General features: G+C 42.7%; 1 protein-coding gene across 3 annotated transcripts in view; it reads left to right on the forward strand.

Annotated features, from left to right (window-relative positions):
• The window catches only part of CRIM1 (cysteine rich transmembrane BMP regulator 1), a 210317-nt gene that overhangs the window by 23435 nt on the left and 161667 nt on the right, over positions 1 to 25215 (forward strand). The gene's annotated exons all lie outside the window — the stretch shown is intronic.

Raw genomic sequence — 25215 nt, forward strand, 5'->3', positions numbered from 1 at the left:
TGTCCCCTGCATCGGCAGGTGGACTCCCAACCACTGCGCCACCAGGGAAGCCCCTCCCTTTTTTTTAGTGTCTCAGTGTATTCCAGAATTTTTTTTTCAACTGTTAAACCCTCCCCGGTACCCAACTTAAAAAAAAAAAAAATTTATTTCAGTGTAAATGCCTGCAGTATGTTTCTTGTGTGGCAAGATTATTTCACAGTTGGGTCATCAAGATTCATAGTTTTATAAAAAGAACAGGTGTGGGGCTTCCCTGGTGGCGCAGTGGTTGAGAGTCCGCCTGCCGATGCGGGGGACACGGGTTCGTGCCCCAGTCTGGGAAGATCCCACCTGCCGCGGAGCGGCTGGGCCCGTGAGCCATGCCGCTGAGCCTGCACGTCCGGAGCCTGTGCTCCGCAATGGGAGGGGTCACAACAGTGAAATGCCCGCGTACCCCCCCCAAAAAAAAGAACAGGTGTGTATGATTGCCATCCCTCCGTCTCTGTCTGTCTCACCCACATTGAAGCCGCCATTCATAAAACCTGATCTTCGTGAAAGGACGCACTTTCCTAGGGCATACTTTTCTGGACCGTCTGAGCACTGCTGCTGCAGCTCCGCACTGAGCTCGTGTGCGAGCATCAGCCCTGGCAGTGGAGCAGCCCCAGCAGTACAGGGAGAGCAGCACGTGGTGGTGACGTACAGATTGTACTGAGCAGAACTCTGAACCAATTTCTTATGAACGGTAGTGTCTACGTGGGGGAGGAGAAGGCCAAACTCTGGTTAGTTCCAGATGATTCACCACACAGAATGCATATTCTCTCACTAGTGTTTGGGTCTTAGTGAATAAAGGGAGTGTTCTGTGTTGAATCTTGGCTTGACAGGAAGGAAGTGATAATTGATCAGGGATTCTGGGGTGGGGGGGCGGTTGTTATTTTCCCCCCACTAAAAGCGATAGCTTAGCATGAGATGACTACATCAGGATACCTTTCGCAGGATCGTTTTTTATCATCTCATCTGCCGGACTTAGTCTTTGCCGTCAGACTTTACTCATGGGGATTTATTAAAAACGATGGTTGGTTTCAAAAAAGGGGAAAGATAGACATTTGGTTGAAATACAGTTGGTGGATTTTGACCACGTGGGAGTGTTTTTGTCCACAGAGCACGTTATAGAGGCAGAACCTGGCTAACGAATGCTATTTATGACTTTGTCTATCATCTGAATGGCAGCCCTAAGTGGGTTCCTCTTGTTAATTCCCCTCCCCAGTCTCCTCAGCACCGTATGTTTTTTTCCTTCCCTCCCAAATTCTGTTCCCATCAATCAGGTAGCTGATCAGCAGGCTGACTCCTGTCCCAAGTAGGTCAAATGCTAGCCCTGCTCCCCCGTCTTCCAGGAGAGGAGGTCATCTTGACCGTCTTGGGAGGGAGTTAGGAGGTCCCAAGCCCAGACTGAAGTCGGCGTATTTCATCTGTTCACACAGTGTTGCTTTGGGCTTCCAGGTCTTCATTCCTGCACAGCTTCTGACAGCAGTGGAGTGGAACTTCTGTGTTTGAGGGACTCAGCACTGGGCACCATGCCTCCCAGCGCCCCCCACCCGCTTAGGTCCAGGTGGGGCCTGAGTTTTCAAGTCCCATGATAATGTGGCCCTTAGATCTCTGGGATGGGATGGACATCCAGGAGGTTGATTTCTCTTGGGGCTCTGATTTCCTTGGGTTCTACAAGCAGGGGAAGTTGGGAAGCCCTTGAGAAGCCAGGCCTTGAGGGTTTGAGTTAAAACCTGAAGGACACAGAGATCACAAGAAAGACATGAAGAGAATCTGGGAGGCACTGAGTCGGAGACAGAGGAATCCGATATTGCAAGAGGAGAATTTTGCTTTGGGAGGTTAAAGAGGTTTGGTTGCCTTCTGAGTGAGAATGGCATTCTATTTGTTAGCCAGAAATACATCAGACCCTGGAAATGTCTGAGGCCAGAGAGCTGTACCAGGAGTGAGAATTATGGAGTTGGAAGGGCCCTTAGAAAAGCATCTCTAGGTCAGCCCCTCGTTTTACAGATTAAGGGACCGAGGCCCATAACACTTTGTCATGTTATCTTAATGCATTTTACAGTTTCTACAGCACCTGCCTCTTCCTTCCAAGCCCAAAGAGAGTGAGGGGCTTCTTCTTGCCCACTCTGGAGGGAGCTCTTGGGACCCCCGTTGCCCTCCCCACGCCTTGACCTTGGTGTCAGAGTAGTGGGCACAGCGGCCGAATCAGCCTCTGCTGAACTTTTCGGTCCCTGCCCCACCCCTACCCCCCATGCAGGAATCCGAGCCCTCCCCGTGGGGCTGTGAAGGCCGTGGAATGTGGCACTCTGACCTCTGGCAGTTGAGTGTCCTGGATGGACCTGGCCTGGGAAACAGGAAGGACTCAGGGGAGGGGGGAAGAGTGCTCCTTGGCCTTGGGGTGGGATGGAGGGAAAGGAAGTGCTGGGCAGTGTCGCTTCCCCAAGTATGCCCAGTCGACTCCCCCAACATGGGAGGCCAGGCAGCAGGGGCGCTGGAGGGTAGGCTTCCTCCGTGCTGGGTCAGGGGGTACACTGCCAGAGCACTTGGGGTGAGGAGGAAAGGGTTTGAGGGGAACAGGGAGGAGCAGACCAGAAGGCAGAGGAAACTGTTGCAGGAGATGACGGACATGAGGGTGGTGGGTGGAGAGAAGGGATGTCCAGCCCCTGTACAGATGGACACATTCTCTGGTTGCCTGTTCAGGTGTGAGGCTGACTGGCACTTAGCTGTCCCTTTCTGTGTTCTGTCAGTGATGGAACCCCCGCCCCCGCCCCGCTTGCGTATGCTCTGGCCAGTTACCTCCCTCAGAGAGATTTTCAAAGACCGTGAGGTCGAGCCTTGGTCATGAAGTCCACACCAGCTCCTTGCCTTGTTCCCGGATAAGGGCACCTTGTGTCCTCAGCTTCCTCCCCGTTAAAGCACTTTGCAGGATGCACAGCAAGGGCTTGGAGCTGCCTCGTGCCGACCCTTGTGAAACCATGAACATCTTGCCAGACTGCACGTGAGGTCTGCCAGGATGGCAAGCCCAGCTTTTCGGGGCAGGTGGGGGTTACAGGTAAATTCCATGCTCGTGGGAAAGGAATAGAAACGAGAGGTGGCAGAGTGTCTTTGAGACACCTGTTTAAGAGGAGAGCTGCCGCTGTACCTGAAGGGGTTGGGTTTCGTTTGTAGCTGGAATCTCTCCAAGCTGAGTCAGTTCATTCTTCCCGTGCCCAGGGTTGTCTTGAACGATAATTAGTGTTCTGTGGTCATGCTACATCCCACTGAAGTGAGGGCGCCCGTCTCTTCTCCTTTCTCATGTGACATTGTACACAGTCCTAGGAGTAGTGGCCCTGATGCTAAGTGGAAATGTCTCGGTTATCAGACTCATTCACTGGTCCTGCAAACCAGGGTATGTGGCGCCCTTCCTCCACCTAACTGATACCAAAGGCCACTAGGTGAGGCCCATAGGGATGCTGCAGGCAGTGCAGCAGGTAAGCATCTTACTCAAGGTGTGCATCTTAGGACTTCCCTGAGAACCTAGCAATCCTCTATAAACTTGAAAGTTTATTTATTTTTTTACGACTGAAAAAGCCATTTATTTTCATTAAACGTGACTTTAGACTATCTAGATTGAAACCTAAACATCTCTCCAAATGATTTAATTTTCGCCTTTCCTCTAGTCTTTGGTGATATCAAGACTGTACCCAGACAATACCTTCTCCTAGAAGCCATCCCTCCTCTCTGACCCCCAGCACATTGGATATGCCTCACACTTAAGCACCGATCATATAGCCTGTTGTGATGATTTGTCTCAACAAATATTAATCAGGCACTTGCTACATGGCAGTCACTGTGATGTGGTTAAACCAAAGAAACCCCTGCCTCAGAGAACTTACCGAGGGAGTCACTAACCAAAAAAGCAAATAGTTCTATGATACACTGCTAGATAGACGAATGTTGTAAAAAAAAAAAAAAAAAAATAGAGCAGGGTAAAGGAATAGAGAGTGATGGAGTAGGGGGCACTCGGAAGTTTAAAACAACAGAATTATTAAAGAGTGTGTTAAGTGCTTGTATATATGTTCAGCACTACGTATCTCTGTATATTCTAATCCTTCGAAAATTGGTGATCCTTGTTAGCTAAATAGGATATGGATTTGAGCAGAGCATCCTTTGGAAATGGTCTATATTTTCTTTTATATCCTGACAACCATTAGTTCTTGAGAGGTATATTGAACCTAATAAAATAGATGGTAATTTTTAACCTTTCAGTTCGGAGTTAAGGTAGCTATATTTCCAGAAATTGTGAGTTTTATCATTTGAACCATTTATTGATGACATCTTTTACACTATAAGGACTAACTTTGAATAGAATAACATTGCAGGGTCGAGGTCTTGCAAAATTCACCTACCTAATTGCATGTGGGAATACATGCTGCTGTAGCATGTGGAAAAAGGACTGGGTGATTCATGTGGTGTTTATTTATGTTTCTTTTTGGAAGCAAATTAGTTATTCTCTATATGTGTATGTTCATGCATGCGTTCAGACTTGAAATGCAGACATTTATCAACTGTTTTCTTTAGCTTTGAAAGAAAGGTAAAGTTTCTTTGCAGTGTTTTAAAATACCCAAAAGGTACTTGCTTCCTAAGCCCCTGGTAGGCATGAATTACTATAAAGTATATTTTTTTGCATCTCAGACATCCTGGAAAGATGTTAAATATAAATGCATAAGTATTGAAGAACGTAAGTAAACGTAAATCTTAGATACCCACGGACTATCTTTGAAGCTGCTGCTTTTTTCCCCCACAGGATATTATTAATGGAGTAGTCCCCTAGTCCAGTTTCACTTTCATTTTCTCCATTCAGCAAGTGAGGATTGGGACCCTACCCTCCACCCCCCAGCAGCTCAGAATCCAGCTGCAAACAGACAGCTGCAGTGTCTTTGGATAAGTGAAGTGGGTGGGAGGAAATCAAGTTAACTTTGAGGAGAAAACATTTAAGCCACACACAGTAAGATGGTAGCAGATTTCCAGTTAAACAGTGCAAGAAAGCTAGTGCCTCGCAGAGGACATGCAATCAGCAAAATACTCAGAGAATTGATTCAGTAAATATTTATGGAGGACCTACTGTGTGCTAAGCCCTGCTCTAGGTGCGAAAGACAGAGCTATGAACAAGACAGACAAAAATCTTTATCAACCTGGAGATTTCCGGTAGAGAGAGACAAAATGAACAGTGTTATTAAGTAAAACATACCGTGCCAGAGGGATATACAATCTGTGCAGAAAAATAAAGCCGAGAGGGGGAAGTGGTTTGCAGTTTAGAGTGGTCATGGAAAGTCATGCCGAGAAGTCCAGATTGGTCAGAATCCTAAAGGGGTGGGGGAGTGAATGGGCGCAGAACTGGGGTGGAGGGAGGATGTTCTGGGTTGCGGGGACGTGGGTTCCCAGGCCCTGAGGCTTTAGTGCTGGGGAGGGAAGAGGTGCTGGCCTCGAAGTGGGGCATAACTGGGAGGCTAGCTGCGGCCGGGCACAAGCCTCATTTATCAGCATGAGGGGTTAGACTAGACTGTGGAGGCAGGTGGGAGCCATTGAAGACTGTGGGGTAGTGTTGATGTCATGGCCGAGACCCCCAGGGTCTCAGAGCTTGGCATCTGTTAGGTGTAGTTGTTTGATTACTACACAAAGGAAACTCCAGTGTTGTGGGAAGTGTGCAAATGTATTTTTCAAACATGTTCTTAAGATTGTTTAATCTTTTTTTTTTTTTAATTATTAGTTTATTTACTTCTGGCTGCGTTGGGTCTTGGTTGCTGTGTGCGGTCTTTCTCTAGCTGTGGGGAACGTGGGCTACTCTTCGTTGCTGTGCGTGAGCTTCTCATTGCGGTGGCTTCTCTTGTTGCGGAGCACGGGCCCTAAGCGCGTGGGCTTCAGTAGTTGTGGCTCGCGGGCTCTAGAGCGCAGGCTCAGAAGCTGTGGTACACAGGCCTAGTTGCTCCACGGCATGTGGGATCTTCCCGGATCGGGGCTCAAACCCGTGTCTCCTGTATTGGCAGGGGTATTCTTAACCACTGCGCCACCAGGGAAGTCCCTGCTTAATCTTTTTATGTCTCCTTATATTTGCTTGTGTGGTCTATATCACGTGAATCTCAGGGATTAAATCATTACTGTACAAATCAAAGTTCTCCCAAGCGATAATATTCATTTCTTGACATACCCTGAGGCAAGAGTCCTGCTTTTCATTGTCCCCTTATCTACATTTGCTTCTAGGAGGAGAGTTTCAGGTTGAATTTCAAGGACTTGATGCCTTTAAGAATCAATGTATCAGACAAGCCCTGTGTGGCGTGAGGTTTCTAAATAGGCCACAGCTCTCTGATTCTCATTTCTTCCCCACCCCCGGTACGTGGGCCTCTCACTGTTGTGGCCTCTCCCGTTGTGGAGTTCAGGCTCCGGACGCGCAGGCTCCGCGGCCATGGCTCACAGGCCCAGCCGCTCCACGGCACGTGAGATCTTCCTGGACCGGGGCACAAAGCCGTCTCCCCTGCATTGGCAGGTGGACTCTCAACCACTGCGCCACCAGGGAAGCCCTCTTTTTTTGTGCCATGCCGTGTGCCTTGCGAGATCCTAGTTCCCTGACCAGGGATCGAACCCCGGCCCCTGCAGTCACCGAGTCCTAACCACTGGACAGAAGCCGTCTCCCCTGCATTGGCAGGCGGACTCTCAACCACTGCGCCACCAGGGAAGCCCTCTTTTTTTGTGCCATGCCGTGTGCCTTGCGAGATCCTAGTTCCCTGACCAGGGATCGAACCCCGGCCCCTGCAGTCACCGAGTCCTAACCACTGGACTGCCAGGGAATTCCCTGATTCTGGTATCTAATTTATAATACTTCTTTCCATATGAACATACAGTAGCAATGTGGATTTTAATGATGTTTTAAGAAAAAAAAAAAGATCTGGACATACACATCAAACTTTCACTTACCACGAAACTGGGCACATAAAAAAAATGTTCATTGAATATTGCTGGCAACTTGTGCTTTGTTGCCAGGACCAGATAGCAGGAGATCCATGGAGTGTGTAGGGATAAATAAGATCACACATAGAGATACTCTTGCTTCCCCCCAAAATTTAAAGGTTTGGGATTGAGGGCGTGATATTTAGGGATGATATTTCTTTGTAGAACAGTATCAGAGTTAGTGGTAAGGATCAGTTAGAAATATAATTGTTGGAATTAAAGGTGATCACTCTTTCACTTCTTATCATCTTCTACTTTGTTTACTTTGAAGAATTCAGATAAATTACTAAGGTGAGGTTCATAGCAGGGCCCAAGTTGATTTGCAAAGACATTTCCTTCAAAATGATTGCTAACTGATTTCACTAATTCATTATCCTGAAAAGATTCCTTAGTGCTACTTACAGATCATTACACCTTTTAGAAATGATTACTTTCGCCTCAGGAGTATTGCTTTATGTGGAGGCATTATTGCTTTCACAAGGAAACCTTTGTTTCCTGGATGATAGAATAGTTGAGGTCATGTTTATATTGTTGGGTTTTCTGTTCTTGGATGTTTCCAAAGGTTCTCCAGCAACTCCATTGTCTTGGCTGAGAAGGTGTCAGAGAGGCTCTGCCAGCCCTTGTGGTGATGACAGTCCGCCATGGGTCTCTAGGCCATATTCACTCGAGATGGACATCCCCAGTGTGAGATGGAAAAATAGCAGTGTTCCTCTCTTTCTTTTCCCTGGTGCTTGGGTTCTTTAGACTCACTTGGACTTGACATTTTGTCCAACCATTCGACCACCTTACTTCCCTATTTCTTCAATTCCTCTTGTTGCCTGTTTGGTGATATAAGTCTGTGTGGAATTCAGACCTCGTTGCTTAGCTTTCCTCCTCAGCTAAATGCGTAAGTCTATGGAAAGCACCTAGTAAGGTCCCTGGCTCAGGAATTGTTAGCTGTTATCAGAAGATTTGACTGGCGGGGTAGGTATGAAATGTGCTTCATTATCTGTGCTAACTGTTCAGCTAGTATAATGAAAAATGTATATCTTTCAAAGTGGTTATTTTCAGAATATCATGCTCGTTTTGTTGTTCTTGTTGCGTGAAATTCTGGTCACATTTCTTCTTCTCCCTGTCGTGATTTACACTGTTGGATGAGTACAGTCAAGAAAAAAAGGCATTCCCACATCTAGCCTTCTGTTTGACTCTTGGTCATTTGACTGACAGATTTTAGGGTAGAGCATCCATTAATGTTTATAAAATGATACTGTGTATTATATCCACAAGTGCCTTTCTGGCACGAGGCACTAACTTGCGTCACATTATCTAATTATGGTCATGACAGACAGAAGTGGTAGGAAGGGAGAGAACAGAGTTTATTATTTAAGTTATTCTTTATCCAACGTGGTTGAGGAGTATCACACTTGTTCACTCATGAGACATGTAACTGTTTGATATGTGGAAGTGTTGGGTAATAAAATGTTGAGGCTAAAAGAAAACTTGAGTTAGTATTAATATTTCAGAAGTGGGAAGACCGAGATCCAAAGATGTTTCTCAGTTATTTCTGAATAATTGACTTTCTCCCTACCACCAAACTTACTTTCCAGAAAAAGTTTGGCACTTAAAGATTGATTGCTTTGCTTAAGTTCAGGTCCTCCTGTTCCTGTTTATTCCTTCTGCAGATGTTTATTTTGCTAAGCTACTATTTGCAAGCCCTATGATAGCCCAGTGATAAAAAGAGCCCACTTTCTGGTGGAGATTAGATGAGCAATTTCATTATACTGCCGTAAGCGAAATAATTTTAATGGATGTATAACAGAACTCCTACAGAGGAGACAATTCTTGATTTAGTCCCTATATAGAGCAGATGAAACCTGGAGAAAGTATTAAAGACTGAATAGGAGCTTTCAAAGCAGGTGAAGAGAAGCAGCTTCCTAGCCAGAGAGAGCACCTTGTGCGAAGCCCAGGGGTCAGGAACAGTATGGGTCATCTGGGAGCACATCATTATGAAGTATTGCTGTAGTAAGTGGGAAAGAGTGGAAGAGATGAGGGTGAAGAAGTGGACTGGGATCAAATCTAAACAGGCTTTGTGTTCCGTGCCAGAGACTGGAATGGCTAGATGTTGGACTTTCTTTGGAGACCGTTGCTTCCCAATTCTGTATCCTTAAGAAGTTTGATAGGGATATTCTTTTTTTTTTTTTTTTTTTTTTTTTTTTTTTGGAAAGGATCTTCCCAGACGGGGGCATGAAACCGTGTTCCCTGCATCGGCAGGCAGACTCTCAACCACTGCGCCACCAGGGAAGCCTGATAGGGCTATTCTTATAACACCCTCACTAGGTGTTATTTACACCAAAGCACCTCTGTAGGAGAATAAAACACTGAGCCAGGTACCTAAGGGATGGCTAATCACCTGGCTTTAAGGACGGCTTTTAGAGAATCTAGATGAAGAGAGGAAATGTGAAAGAATTAGGTACTTCTCCAAGATAATTTTTCCCTCAACTAAGATGTATCAATTTTTAAGCAGCAGTACATTTGATAACAAAACCAATATTCCTTGAAGCTGGTTAAACAAGGGGCTACGTATTTTAGTGGACATTCATGCTCAGAGAAGACTTTGTTGCTTAATAATGACATGTGCCTGACCAGAAGGCCAGTCCAGCACTGCAGAAGCATGGGCCAGTGGAGGAGGCCTGAGATTTTCCTTTTAAAACGTTGAGATTCAGTCTCAAAGTAGGGGAAATGTAAGGGGGTTGAGTTCTACACCATTGGGTTCAGTCAGACTAGTTGTAGCTAGGGAAGAGTTTCCATGAACAATCAAGTATCCTGTTCTGATTATTTAAAAAAGTTTCAGAAATGTAACCATTTAGTGTCTGACTTTGAGTAACTTCCTGGTAAAACCACACCAAAGAGAAACTGGTTGAAAAAATATATTTATATGTCCAAGTACCTGGATGAGGTGACATGCTATATGGGACTGTTAGTCATAAGCCATTTATGAGATATCTTAATAATATTTTTGAAGAATTAGTTTTTATTATGTTAATCACTTTTGTTGCTTTTATCTCTGTTACATTGATTTTCTCCATGTACTAACTTCATCTTTCTTGTTTCTTTGGATTTGCTTTGTTGATCATTTTCTAATTTCAGTTGAATGCTTAGCTCATTTTTTTTTTTTTTTTTTTTTTTTTTTTTTTTGTCCCGACCGCTCCACGGCATGTGGGATCTTCCCGGACCGGGGCACGAACCTGCGTCCCCTGCATCGGCAGGCGGACCCTCAACCACTGTGCCACCAGGGAAGCCCAGCTCATTTTTTTTAACCTTTCTTATTTCCTGTGAAATTTCCCTTTAAACACTGCCTTAGCTGTGTCCCATCAATATTGACATGTGACATATCTATTGTTATTCGTTTTTAAGTATTTGATTAATTTTCCCATAATCTCCTCCCATTTTAAAAAAAAACCATTTTATCATAGAAGTTTTCAAATATATACAGAAGTAGAGGCAACTGTGTAATGACTCAATGCTTCAGTAGTTATCAATTCAAGACCAATCCTGTTTTAATCTGTTGGGACCTCAGCCAGTAAATCCTCTAGGATTGGAGGTGCTAGAAGGGTCCTGCAAAGTGATATTTGTTCTATTAAAAGCACCTTTGGCTTGCCTTACTCTGCACAGTGATTGTTTTCCAGACCTTAAACTGGTCTGATAAATGGGAAATTATTTTAAATTTAAATTGTGACCACCATAAGCGTGTGATTCTCTGACACTGTGACCTGTAAATTGTTAGCATTGTACAGTTTCAACTAAGATGCCAGAATCAAGGAAACAAAAGGAGGAGGTCTAAAGGGACCTCACAGATTACCCATCCCACCTCCGTTTTAGTGATGAAATGAATTGGAGCCGAGGGGGCCAAATGCCTTGTTCAGGGTCACTCTAATGACAAAGCTAAAGGTTGTGGTCTCCTGGGCCAGGGCCTCTCCATGAGAACAGACCTCTGGGCTATCTGATTTTCTATATGCAATTAAGGGTAGATAGTCCCTAATTTAGGCAGAATTTTGAAATAGGAGAGTTGTGTTCTGTAGCCCTGGTTTCTCCTCTTCTCATCTTGCCTCATGAATTCCTTCTAGAAATACTGCTTATCTTTTCTTAAGTTCTTCTCTGTCCCCACCAGCTTCCTGTTATCAAAAAGGAAATTATCCTTCCCTTACTTAATTTTTTCCTCTGTTTCAAGATTCCTAGGAGCATTTTATTCACATACTTGGTATGATTTTGGTTAGAGTAGTGGGAAATTATACTGTAAACTCCTCTTTCCTAGCATTTTAATCCTTAGTACCTTGCTCAGTTCTTGATGTATAATAGATACCAATAACTGATTGAGGAATGAATGTTTGAAAGAAAGAATGATTGAACGAATGACTTTACATGCTATAGTTCGTCCCTGGTCCTCCTCTGATAGGTGTGTATTGCTGAGGTGTTGACAACAGTTACAGCAATGGAACATTTGCTTATCATTCATAAATGTTTTACTATAAATTGATTTAGTAAATTGGTTCAGTACTGTTTGTTTTTCAAAGACTTCCCCACTTGGACATAATATGAATCAGTGGTCATGTTTGTTTGTTATATATTTAGAGGTTTGCATCAGTTTAAGAGTCCTCAAAAAAAATTGTGTGCATATTTTAGTATTTCCATTGTTTTAGATTAAGGCTTGGTCTACTCTGCTACATAGTTACATATGCCTAACATAGTTTTACTTTGTGGAAATGCCTATAAAACAAATTTTTATGTCATGAATCATTTCTACTGATAACCATAATTTTGCCCTTCTTGCTTTGCACTGATTACAGCATGAAGAAGAGAGGGAAAGGGAAGCACCAGCTTTTAGATCATCCGTTTTAAGCTGGAAGGAGAGAGAATGAAAGCTCACTGCATTAGATTCCTCCTTGAGCAGGGCTGAATGCATGATAACAGCCAGCCGGGAGCTGGGGGAGTTAAGAGCAGCAATTTTACATTACACTGGAGTTTCTAGGCTGGCATGGAAAGAGATGCCAGTACTAGCTATCTGTATCTTACTGTAGCCACAGGGATATGTGAACAGCTGGAGAATTAATTTGATATATATTCCCAGCAGCCTCTCTTCTGCCAACAGAATTCCATTACTGTGAGGTTCTGAGTGTGTGCCATGAATCTGTGTCTTGCTTTTTTTTTTTTTTTTTTTGCGGTACGCGGGCCTCTCACTGTTGTGGCCTCTCCCGTTGTGGAGCACAGGCTCCGGACACGCAGGCTCAGCGGCCATGGCTCACGGGCCCAGCCACTCCGCGGCATGTGGGATCTTCCCGGACCGGGGCACGAACCTGTATCCCCTGCATCAGCAGGCGGACTCTCAACCACTGCGCCACCAGGGAAGCCCTGTGCCTTGCTTTTTAATATCTGCTATAGCGTGTTTCTGGTAAGTGGAATGCCACATAATGGGGTGTAGCCGTATCTTGGTTTGGAGTAAACTCCATTACCCTAAGCTGATATGAGGTAGAAAAGGTAAGGCTCTGAGTCTACAAATGCCTTCTGCCTTCAGGAAGTTGGACATTTCAGATGAACACACAGTACTTTGTCCAATAAGTGCAGTCATACCTGAAACATTTTATTCCATGTTACTGGAATTTCAGACACCAGCAAGCAGATGGAAATATATTTTGACAAGCAGAGAGGTGGAATCTGGGACCAGTTGGGCCAGGGTTGCTGTGGCTGGTTCCTTGAGCTCCTGGGCACAGAGCAGGTGTAGCCCCCGGGGCTGCTGCTTCCCAGATCTGGAGCTGGCTGTCTTTGTACATCTTCCAAGACTCCTCTTCTTTCACATCCTTTTCCCCTCTCCTACCCTGAGGATCACAACTCCTTTCTCAGTAGTCTTTGCACTTAGAATCTTTTATATCAACTGTGGAAAGAAGGAATTTCAGGCATCATCAAGAATATTGGAAAGTAGTCTGTGGAACAGAAAGACCAAGTCCAGGGTTAGACTGAAGGTGACTATTGGAAGTACAGGTGTTTCAGGTGTTTTTGCTTTGGTACCACATGTACACTATTAAAAATTTTTTTTTTTACAAAATCATTCACTACACTAAAGGTAACAGAGCTGTTGGGAAAAATAGGGATGGGGCAGATCACTCAAAACCTATGGAACTGTGAACACAGAGGATAAACATAAACAATAAGACTCCAAATAAAGCTCCTGACTCAGGTAAGCTGCTCCTAACATTTGCATCTGGAGCCTGGACAGCCCATCCTTTGCAGCCTTACACACTCATGAGCTCAGGCTGCTTCCTTCAGGGCATGGGAACCTCACAGATGCTTACTCTGAATGGAGACTAGTTTCATCAGAATTAAATACAAGATCCAGGGGTAGTTTTTTGTTTTTTTTTGTTTTTTTGGCTGTGTTGGGTCTTCATTGCTGCACGTGGGCTTTTCTCTGGTTGTGGCGAGCGGGGGCTTTTCTCGTTGTGGAGCATGGGCTCTGGGTGCATGGGCTTCTGTAGTTGCAGCACATGAGCTCAGTAGTTGCGGCACATGGGCCCTAGAGCAAGCGGGCTTCGGTAGTTGTGGCATGCGGGCTCAGTAGTTGTGGTTCATGGGCTCTAGAGAGTAGGCTCAGTAGTTGTGGCGCACGGGCTTAGCTGCTCCATGGCATGTGGGATCTTCCCGGACCAGGGATCGAGCCCGTGCCTCCTGCATTGGCAGGCAGATTCTTAACCACTGTGCTACCAGGGAAGTCCCCAGGGGTAGTTTCTTCATCATGAGTTTTTAAACACGGGAGAATATCTCTAGCTTTTTCATTTGTACATTGAACCTCCCCGGACAGTTAAATGTAGTGGAAAGTTCAACCACTATAGCAGCCATTTCTTACGCTAAAGGAAGGAATTTAAATGAGATTATAAGCCTTTTCTTAAGGTGTTCATTTAACTGCGAAGACTTTTCCTTTTATTGTGAGAAAACTTTCTCCTGATGTTTTTATAACATTAATGAGCTGGGGGAAAGCACACATGAACCAGCACACCTTCTGCATTATACTGACATCAGTTTGTTCCAAATCACGTATAACTAAAATCACGTTAGAGAAATGTGTTTTTATGGTTCCGTAGTAACTGTTAGGGGAAGAGGTACCCAGTATCTTTTGTTATTTCTCAAACCTGGGTCCTATGCTGTCTTGGCCTAAATGTACCAGCAAGACATGATCTTTAGAGCAGCAGTTCTCAAAATGTGGACCACAGACCCCTGGGGGGCCCTGAGACATTTTCAAGTAGTACATGAGGTCAAAGTTATTTTCACAGTAATATTAACATACTATTTGCTTTTATTCTGTGTCGACATTTGCACTGCTGGTGCAAAAACAATGCTGGTAAAACTGCTGGCATCTTAGCATGAGCAGAGGCTATGGCCCCAAACTGTGTTAGTCAGTCACCACTCTGCACCTGCAGTAAAGTAAATACTAATAACCAAATAACAAACCAAATAAAAAATCAGTTTCCGGCCCACTTCTCTGGTGAGACAGGGCCGGGAGATGCTCTCCTCAACTCCTTGCCTGGGTGGGCAAGTCAGGCTCTAGGGCCGGCAGAAATCCTTGTTTAGGGGTCCCATCAAGTTCCCCAGAGTGCTACAGCTGAGCGGAGCGGCTGCTTGGGACTCCTGCTCCGGTGGTGCAAAAAGCCTTCTTGGAATCTGACATGACCTCACTTTCGGACTGTTGGCCAGCTGCTCCTGACTTGGCCACATGAAGGCTCAGACTGTCCCAGTCTCTGAACTGAAGGGAACCAACACTATTAGCATATCTCTCACCACCATGAATGCAGGGTATTTCAATGAAGAGTATCAGGAGGACATCTACAAATCCCAGACTGGCATGTGTAAGTTCTGAGGAATGGTGGAATAACCCAATGTATCTGGGTGGCCTTTGGAGACAGCTGAGACAGAGCTACAACAGGGAAGTGGCTGGCAATCAACTCATAGCCCACCTTCTCCAGCCGTGTGACTGACAGGCTCTTGGTGCCCTGGCTGGCTGTCAGGCCTAAGCCTCTGAGGTGGGAGAGCTGAATTCAGGACATTGGTCCAACAGAGACCTCCCGGCCCCACGTGATATCAATCGGTGAGAGCCCTCCCAGAGATCTCTGTCTCACCACTAAGACCCAGCTCCACTCAACGACCAGCAAGCTACAATGCTGGACACCCCATGCCAAACAACTATCAAGACAGGAACACAGCCCCACCCATTAGTAGAGAGGCTGCCTAAAATCGTAATAAGTTCACAGATACCCCAACACACCACTGCACTCAGTCTTGCCCACCAGGAAGGCAAGATCCAGCCTCATCCACCACAACACAGGCACCAGTCCCCTCCACCAGGAAGCCTACACAACCCACTGAACAAACCTTAGCCACTGGGGGCAGACACCAAAACCAAGGAACTACAAACCTGCAGCCTGTGAAAAGGAGACCCCAAACACAGTAAATTAAGCAAAATGAGAAGACAGAGAAATACACAGCAGATGAAGGAGCAAGGTAAAAACCCACCAGACCAAACAAATGAAGAGGAAACAGGCAGTCTACCTGAAAAAGAATTCAGAGTAATGATAGTAAAGATGATCCAAAATCTTGGAAATAGAATGGAGAAAATACAAGAAACGTTTAACTAGGACCTGGAAGAGCTAAAGAGCAAACAAACAATGATGAACAACACAATCAATGAAATTAAAAATTCTCTAGAAGGAATCAATAGCAGAATAACTGAGGCAGAAGAATGGATAAGTGACCTGGAAGATAAAATAGTGGAAATAACTACTGCAGAGCAGAATCAAGAAAAACGAATGAAAAGAATTGAGGACAGTCTCAGAGACCTCTGGGACAACATTAAATGTGCCAACATTCAAATTATAGGGGTCCGAGAAGAAGAAGAGAAGAAGGGACTGAGAAAATATTTGCATAGTTTGTAGTTGAAAACTTCCCTAATATGGGAAAGGAAATAGTCAATCAAGTACAGGAAGCAGAGAGAGAGTCCCATACAGGATAAATCCAAGGAGAGACACGCCAAGACACATATTAATCAAATGATCATAACTTTAAAATATTAAAAGCAGCAAGGGGAAAGCAACACGTAACATGCAAGGGAATCCCCATAAGGTTAACAGCTGATCTTTCAGCAGAAATTCTGCAAGCCAGAAGGAAGTGGCAGGACATATTTAAAGTGATGAAAGGGAAAAACCTACAACCAAGATTACTCTACCCAGCAAGGATCTCTACTCTACCCAGCAAGGATCTCATTCAGGTTCGATGGAGAAATTAAAACCTTTACAGACAAGCAAAAGCTGAGACAATTCAGCACCACTGAACCAGCTTTACAACAAACACTAAAGGAACTTCTCTAGGCAGGAAACACAAGAGAAGGAAAAGACCTACAATAACAAACCCAAAACAATTAAGAAAATGGTAATAAGAACATATATACTGATAATTACCTTAAATGTAAATGGATTAATGCTCCAACCAAAAGACATAGACTGGCTGAATGGATGCGAAAAGAAGACCCGTATATATGCTGTCTACAAGACACCCACTTCAGACCTAGGAACACATACAGACTGAAAGTGAGGGGATGGAAAAAGATACTCCATGCAAATGGAAATCAGAAGAAAGTTAGAGTAACAATTCTCATATCAAACAAAATAGACTTTAAAATGAAGACTATTACAAGGGACAAGCAAGGACACTACATAATAATCAATGGATCAATCCAAGAAGAAGATATAAAAATTGTAAATCTTTATGCACCCAACATAGGAGCACCTCAATACATAAGGTAAATGCTAACAGCCGTAAAAGAGGAAATCGACAGTAACACAATCATAGTGGGGGACTTTAACACGGACTTTCACCAATGGACAGATCATCCAAAATGAAAATAAATAAGGAAACACAAGCTTTAAATGATACATTAAACAAGATGGACTTAATTGATATTTAGAGGTCATTGCATCCAAAAACAACAGAATACACTTTCTTCTCAAGGGCTCATGGAACATTCTCCAGGATAGATCACATCTTGGGTCACAAATCAAGCCTTGGTAAATTTAAGAAAATTGAAATCCTATCAAGTATCTTTTCCGACCACAATTCGTAAGACTAGATATCAATTACAGGAAGAAAACTGTAAAAAATACAAACACATGGAGGCTAAACAATACACTACTACATAACCAAGAGATCACTGAAGAAATCAAAGAGGAAATCAAAAAATGCCTAGAAAGAAATGACAGTGAAAATACGATGACCCAAAACCTATGGGACGAAGCAAAAGCAGTTCTAAGAGGGAAGTTTATAGCAATACAATCCCACCTCAAGAAACAAGAAACATCTCAAATAACCTAACCTTATACCTAAAGCAATGAGAGGAAGAACAAAAAAACCCCAAAGTTTGCAGAAGGAAAGAAATCATAAATCAGATCAGAAATAAATGAAAAAGAAATGAAGGAAATGATAGCAAAGACCAATAAAACCAAAAGCTGGTTCTTTGAGAAGATAAACAAAATTGATAAACCATTAGCCAGACTTACCAAGAAAAAAGGAGATGACTCAAATCAATAGAATTAGAAATGAAAAAGGTGAAGTAACAATTGACACTGCAGAAATATAAAGGATCATGAGAGATTACTGCAAGCAACTATATACCAATAAAATGGACAACCTGGAAGAAATGGACAAATTCTTAGAAAAGCACAACCTTCTGAGACTGAACCAGGCAGAAATAGAAAATATAAACAGACCAATCACAAGAACGGAAATTGAGACTGTGGTAAATCTTCCAACAAACAAGAAGCACAGGACCAGATGGCTTCACAAGTGAATTCTGTGAAACATTTAGAGAAGAGCTAACACCTATCCTTCTCAAACTCTTGCAAAATATAGCAGGGGGAGAAACACTCCGAAACTCATTCTATGAGGTCACCATCACCCTGGTATCAAAACCAGACAAAGATGTCACAAAAAATACTTACAGGCCAATATCACTGATGAACATAGATGCAAAAATTCTCAACAAAATACTACAAAACAGACTCCAACAGCACATTAAAAGGATCATACACCATGATCAAGTGAGGTTTATCGACAGAATGCAAGGATTCTTCAATATACACGAATCAATCAATGTGATAAACCATATTAGCAAATCGAAGGAGAAAAACCATTATCATCTCAATAGATACAGAAAAAGCTTTTACCAAAATTCAACACCCATTTATGATAAAAACCCTCCAGAAAGTAGGCATAGAGGGAACTTACCTCAACATAATAAAGGCTATATATGACAAACCCACAGCCAACATTGTTCTCAATGATGAAAAACTGAAACCATTTCCACTAAGAGTAGGAACAAGACAAAGTTGCCCACTCTCACCACTGTTATTCAACGTAGTTTTGGAAGTTTTAGCCACAGCAATCAGAGAAGAAAAAGATATAAAAAGAATCCAAATCAGAAAAGAGGAAGTAAAACTGTCACATTTTTGCAGATGACATGATACTATGCTTAGAGAATCTTAAAGATGCTACCAGAAAACTCCTAGAGCTAATCAATGAATTTGGTAAAGTAGCATGATACAAAATTAATGCACAGAAATCTCTTGCATTCCTATACACTAATGATGAAAAATCTGAAAGAGAAATTAAGGAAACACTCCCATTTACCAATGCAACAAAACAAATTAAATGCCTAGGAATAAACCTACCTAAGGAGACAGAAGACCTGAATGCAGAAAACTGTAAGACACTTGTGAAAGAAATTAAAGATGAAACAGACAGAAGGAGAGATATACCATGTTCTTGGATTGGAAAAATCAACATTGAGAAAATGACTATACTACCCAAAGCAATCTACAGATTCAATGCAATCGCTATCAAACTACTACTGGCATTTTTCACAGAACTAGAACAAAAAAGTTCACAATTTGTATGGAAACACAAAAGACCATGAATAGTCAAAGCAATCTTGAGAAAGAAAAACAGAGCTGGAGGAGTCAGGCTTCCAGACTTCAGACTATGCTACAAAGTTATAGTAATCAAGACAGTCTGGTACTGGCACAAAACCAGAAATATAGATCTATGGAACAGGATAGGAATCCCAGAGATAAACCCGCACACATGTGGTTACCTTATCTTTGTTTTTTTTGTTTGTTTGTTTTTTTTTTTTTTTGCAGTACGTGGGCCTCTCACTGTTGTGGCCTCTCCCGTTTTGAGGAGCACAGGCTCCGGACGTGCAGGCTCAGCGGCATGGCTCACGGGCCCAGCTGCTCCGCGGCATGTGGGATCTTCCTGGACTGGGGCACGAACCCACGTCCCCTGCATCAGCAGGTGGACTCTCAACCACTGCGCCGCCAGGGAAGCCCCTGGTTACCTTATCTTTGATAAAGGACGCAAGAATATACAATGGAGAAAAGACAGCCTCTTCAGTAAGTGGTGCTGGGAAAACTGGACTACATGTAAAAGAATGAAATTAGAATACTTCCTCACACTATATACCAAAATAAACTCATAATGGATTAAAGACCTAAATGTAAGACCAGAGACTATAAAACTCTTAGAGGAAAACATAGGCAGAACACTCTATGACATAAATCACAGCAAGATCCTTTTTGACCCACCTCCTAGAGAAAGAGAAATAAAAACAAAAATATACAAATCGGACCTAATGACACTTAAAGGATTTTGCATAGCTAAGGGAGCCATAAACAAGATGAAAGGACAACCCTCAGAATGGGAGAAAATATTTGCAAACAAAGGAACTGACAAAAGATTAATCTCCAAAGTATACAAGCAGCTCATTCCGCTCAACATGAAATAAACAACCCAATCCAAAAATGGGTAGAAGACCTAGACATTTCTCCAAAGAAGATATACAGATTGACAACAAACACATGAAAGGAAGCTCAACATCAGTAATCATTAGAAAAATGCAAGTCAAAACTGCAGTGAGGTATCACCTCACGCCAGTCAGAATGGCCATCATCAAAAAGTCTACAAACAAATACTGGAGAGGGTGTGGAGAAAAGGGAACACTTTTGCACTGTTGGTGGGAATGTAAATTGATACAGCCACTAAGGAGAACAGTATGGAGGTACATTAAAAAACTAAAAATAAAACTACCATATGACCCAGCAGTCCCAATGCTGGGCATATATACCAGTGAGAAAACCATACTTCAAAAAGGATCACATACCACAGTGTTCATTGCTGCACTATTTACAATAACCAAGACATGGGAGCAATCTGTCTATCGACACTTGATGATGAATGGATAAAGATGATGTGGCACGTGTATACAATGGAATATTACTCAGCCATAAAAAGAAATGACATTGTAAAGCAATTATACCCCAATAAAGATGTTTAAAAAAAAAAAAAAAAAGAAATGAAATTGAGTTATTTGTAGTGAGGTGGATGGACCTAGAGTCTGTCTTACAGAGTGAAGTAAGTGAGAAAGAGAAAACCAAATACCGTATGCTAACACATATATATGGAGTCTAAAAAGAAAAGAATGGTTCTCTAGAACCTATGTGCAGGATAGGAATAAAGACGCAGACGTGGAGAGTGGACTTGACACGGGGAGGGGGAGGGGTGGGCTGGAACGAGGTGAGAGTGTGGCATGGACATACTCTACCACATGTAGGATGGATGGCTGGTGGGAAGCAGCTGCATAGCACAGCGAGATTAGCTCAGTGCTTTGTGACCACGTAGAGAGGTGGGAGGGAGACACAAGAGGGAGTGGATATGGGGATATGTGTATACATATAGCTGATTCACTTTGCTATACAGTAGAAGCTAACGCACCATTGTAGAGCAATTATAGTCCAATAAAGATGTTGGGGGAAAACAGTCAGTTTCCTTTAAGAATGCCCTTTATTGAATCAGTACAAGTTATTAATTTTATTAAATTTCAACTCTTGATTATACATCTTGTGAACATTCTCTGGAATGAAATGGGAAGAACGGATGAAATAATTCTGCCTACTGCAGTCCCACGGTTGTCTCGAGGTAAAATATCATTTCCTGGTTTCTTCTAAATATCCAAGTGGAGATGTCAGGTTAGCAGTTAGTTATAACTGACTCTTCGCTGGAGTACTCACATATTTGCATATATTTGAACATGCATGAATTCTAATTCATACATGAAATTATCACATTTCTTTCATTTTGTATATAGAGAAAATCACATTCGGATTTGGTATCTTGCAGAAGTTACAAACTTAAAAATACATTTGCAGAGGTATCTCAATTATCTTGACCTTTCAGCCTTGGAGACTACATCTTGTCGCATGGAGAGCACTAGGAGAAAACTACTTGATATAAATAGTTAAAGGGCAGTACTCCTGTTTTTAATCCCCCCGCCCCTTGTTCTTAAAGTCCTGACTAGTCCAAGGAGAAATCAGAAACTATATCAGAATCAGAACCTTGATCCTTGTGCTGTATATGTGGATTTACTTAGGAAAAGAGATTTTAAAACATCAAATTTGCCAAGTGCTGTCAGTGGCACTATTAGGCTCAGATTTGATTTCTGTATAATCAGACTTTACTAAATTTTTGCTTTCAATCCCTGTTGGATGGCTGTTACAGTAAAGTATAATGTGTAATAGAAAAACATAAAAGCATTTGTCTCATAAACATGTTGTACTTGATCCTATAAAGCAGTGGTTGCTAAGGGAACTATTTGCCAAGAAGAAAAAGTATTGATTAGGATGGGGGGCATAGAAATGAAAGGGTTTCCTCTCAAAAAAGAAAATAAGAGCATGTAAGACATTTTTGGCTTTAGAGTCAGATGCCTCCTGACTGGACAGGGTGGCCATGACATTTCCTGAGGGGGTGGTCAGGCTTACCTGTGCACGATCAGGTGCAGCCTGTCGCTGTTGCCAAGAGGCTTCTGCTGAGAACAGTAAGGAGCTGGAGAGGGCATTAAGGGAAGTTGCCTTTTAATTCTGATTCCACACTCAGGGGATATGGTCTTCCTGTGGGGAGGCAGAGAAAAACATCTGGCAGTGAAAACAAATTGGCCCCTAAGATGGACTTCTTGGAGGGGCTGTTGATGCCAGCCAGCTGATAAGAGGCTGAAGTCTAGAGCTGAACTGGGAAAGAGACTAATGACAGTTGATGCCTAGAGAGAAAGGTACCAAAGTATGTCTGAGCATTTCTTCAAAATGCCTGCCTCATTAATGCTACACTAATAAGGTTTTTGAATAAGATTTTTATTATGTAAACATGTTCATTATAATGAAACATGTTTCCCTTGTTATACATCTATGCATTTGTTTACAAGATATTTTCTGTTTAAAAAAAAAAAAAGGGCTTCCCTGGTGGCGCAGTGGTTGAGAGTCTGCCTGCTGATGCAGGGGACACGGGTTCGTGCCCCGGTCTGGGAAGATCCCACATGCTGCGGGGTGGCTGGGCCCGTAAGCCATGGCCGCTGAGCCTGTGCTCCGCAACGGGAGAGGCCACAACAGTGAGAGGCCCGCGTACCGCAAAAAAAAACCCCAAAAAAGCATAGTCAACAGCATTGACCATACCAGTGACATGGAAAACTAGATAGGGTTACTGAACACTTGTACTAAGTCCTGGGGTTAAGGGGGTTCAAAGTTGGATAAGACCTGGCTCCTCCTGCACATGAGGACTCTTTGTCTAATGGGGAAGTTAGACTTTCGTGAAACCATTATTGGAAAGGGTAAGAGGTGTGCACAGGTGTTTGTAGGAGCGTGGAGGATAGAGAGCTCAGAGTTGGAGAAGACTTCTCAAAGAGGTAACATGTGACTTGGGTCTTGAAAAATGAATAGGAGTTATCAAGAGGAGGGAGAGAAGGAGGTGTTCCAGGCGATGACATTCTGTGAGCAAAGGCATGGGAGCATTTATTGAGGGTTTGTAGTGAGAATCTGTGTGCTTATTGGAGCATTAGGATGTTTGGACTTTTTCTTGTTAGCAAGAGAGAACCAATGAGCAGGCTTGTCTTTTTTTTTTTTTTATGATACGCGGGCCTCTCACTGTTGTGGCCTCTCCCGTCGCGGAGCACAGGCTCTGGACGCGCAGGCCCAGTGGCCATGGCTCACAGGTCCAGCCGCTCCGTGTCATGTGGGATCTTCCCGGACCAGGGCACGAACCCGTGTCCCCTGCATCGGCAGGCAGACTCTCAACCACTGCGCCACCAGGGAAGCCCCAGGCTTGTCTTTTGAGGAAGATGATTCTGGTTGACAGTGTGGGAAATGGGGTAGCGCAAGGAGACAGGTTAGAGGATGCTGCGGTGGTTCAGGAGAGTGATGTCTTCAGGGAGTTCCAGTTACGATGGAGGGAAGGGATGTGTATTGTGGAAAAAAAAATCTGCATCAGAATCCATTTGATTTGGTGATACATTAACTGCATATATTTACAAAGATAGTAATAAAGATTTCTTGGAATCTTGGACGGGAAAGAGGAGAAATACAGTTTTTCAGTAGTTCAAATGTTACTTGAGTTTCTTACTGATTTTTAGGTTCCTAGGATTGAACTAATTTTGAATTACAAATTTGAATATACGGTCAAAAGAATTTCTTTACAGTAAATTTTGCTGAACTATATTAGGCTGGTGGTACTAATAACATGTCAACAATTAAATATAGAGGTAAGAAATTGTTTATGTGAACCATTTTGTCACGTGTTATAACCAAAGACTAAATTATCACCTACTTTACTGTGTTGAGTTGTTTCAGTATATTCTATTCTGGTTTTCCTTTCAAAGTAATTTAGTAATTTCACTGTTGTCTTGAAGATAGGAATGTCCCTTTGTGTGTATACATGTTATATACCTGTCATTTCTAAAGACCAAATACAGGCTAAATAGGAAAATAAATCTTAAAACAGATACCTTGTGTTTTTGTTTAAACTTCTAAAATTGTTTTACTAAGAGATGAAGCTTTGATCAAATAAGAGAGCCTGATCTTCTGAAATCAAAACACAGGAGATTTTCTATTCTCCCTTTTCAAATAATCACCCTGAAGCTCTTTATTTTGTAAATGATATCCTTCTAAAGACCCCTTGACAAGAAAATTATTTATTTCAGTGAGGGAGAACAGTCTTTTCCTGACTTAGGCAGTAAGTCAACGATGTCACCAGAAGGAAAAGTTAGCCTTATAAAAATTATAGCCATTTGTTTGCGCTGTCTTTTGTGAAAAAACATTCTTAAGATGTCTTTATACCTGCCTTACTTTGAGCAGCAAGTTTAAGTATCTAAATTCAAGCACTTTTAAAAGATTCTCTCCAGATATGGTTATCAGAAACATGTTTACTATTTAATAGTCAGTGCCCAGTTAAGGTGTGATAAAGTATCTATTAAAGATAATGTTAAGAGGGGGGGAAAACTCATAACATCACAGAGACTCAGAGAAATAGTCTGGTTTCCTACAAGAGGCATTTCAACTATGAGGAATATTATTAAGGATTGAGTCTTGCTGTGGTTCTGTCATGTTTGTTTCATTTGTCTGAACTGGTTCCCATGAAAGTTGGTTTTAAAATCTATTTCTTACAGTCAACTCCATTTCATGACCCAGGACCCTGATATGGTCTCAGCCGCAGACTTTGACGACCTCAGCCTCTCAGTAGGCTGTAGCCCTTAGTTTTGTTTGTTGTTGTTTCTGGCTTTGGCTGTGGGCAGTAATGGACATTATTAGCATTTGTACTGAAGTGCATTGGAGGGCACCTCCTCCGTTGTATCCCATTCCTGACTCCTTGGGTGGTGTCCGTTTACATTTATTAGCACTGCCTTGATATATGAAGTTGCAGAGCTGTTTTAAACCTGAAGCTGGTCCCTACCAGATGGGGTAAAAAATTTGGGGGTTTTTTGGAATAATTTTGTAGATTGACAGATGTAGTTTTATTGAACATGGGAAAATCCTGGAATCTTTGTTTAAAATGAAGAAATTTAAAGGAATCTCAATTGTTTCTGTAATAACACATCAGAGGAGTAGTGGTTTTTGATCAGAAACGTTTGTATATATAGCTAGTTAATGTTGACATGTATGGCTATATTTCAGTCTTCTCTTTTTTTAGGAGGTTGGGTTTCATTCATTTGTAGAACTGCAGCCAAACTGCGTTTCGTAAATTGAGGTGTCAAAATCAGATGTTAATCTTGACATCCTCGCACATTTTTGCTTTCAGACAGGCCTTTTTTTTTTTTTTTTTTTTTTTTTTTTT

This window comes from Neophocaena asiaeorientalis, unplaced genomic scaffold (genome assembly GCF_003031525.2).
Source record: "Neophocaena asiaeorientalis asiaeorientalis breed wild unplaced genomic scaffold, Neophocaena_asiaeorientalis_V1.1 scaffold171, whole genome shotgun sequence".
Taxonomy (NCBI): domain Eukaryota; kingdom Metazoa; phylum Chordata; class Mammalia; order Artiodactyla; family Phocoenidae; genus Neophocaena; species Neophocaena asiaeorientalis.